The 529-nt window shown below is 60.9% G+C and overlaps 1 protein-coding gene across 1 annotated transcript in view; it reads left to right on the forward strand.

The window, feature by feature from the left end:
• Positions 1-529, forward strand: part of LOC105450360 — a 24,914-nt gene that overhangs the window by 1,032 nt on the left and 23,353 nt on the right. The gene's annotated exons all lie outside the window — the stretch shown is intronic.

Here is a 529-nt window from a genome sequence, read left to right on the forward strand (position 1 = left end):
GCCGGCGCGACCGCCGAGCCCTGTTGGAGAGCCTCCGGCGACACCAGCTCGACCATCAAGCCTGCCCGCCGAGTCAGCGAGCTTGATTAGCCCGTCGCACCGCACGTCGAGCACGAACACCAGCCCTCGACGTGCGCCGGGCCCGTCAAAGCGCTCGCGAACACCGGAGCGCTTCCGGGACCTCCGGGCCAAGCGGCGGAAGTCACAGCTGCCCAAGATCCGGGCCATTACGGCGGTGCAGTGCAACCCGGTTACAGCGGCTCGGCTGAGAGAGCTCTTCGGCGGCGAGGACGAGGAGAACTCCCCCACGGAGGAATAAGGCGACATCGACCGGCGACAGTCTTCGCACCTTTCGGCGCGGGCACCTTCGGGTGCCACCCGACTTACTTCCTACCTCCTCCCGGAGTCAATCCATCTCAACCAAATATACACTGACATTCCTACCCTTGTATATAATCCTAAATATATTCCAAGCTGTTATACCTATACGGAGTCATTTGTGGATTACCCTTCATTGCGCTTCTTCTCC

This window comes from Wasmannia auropunctata, unplaced genomic scaffold (assembly GCF_000956235.1).
Source record: "Wasmannia auropunctata unplaced genomic scaffold, wasmannia.A_1.0 LD336111.1, whole genome shotgun sequence".
Classification (NCBI taxonomy): domain Eukaryota; kingdom Metazoa; phylum Arthropoda; class Insecta; order Hymenoptera; family Formicidae; genus Wasmannia; species Wasmannia auropunctata.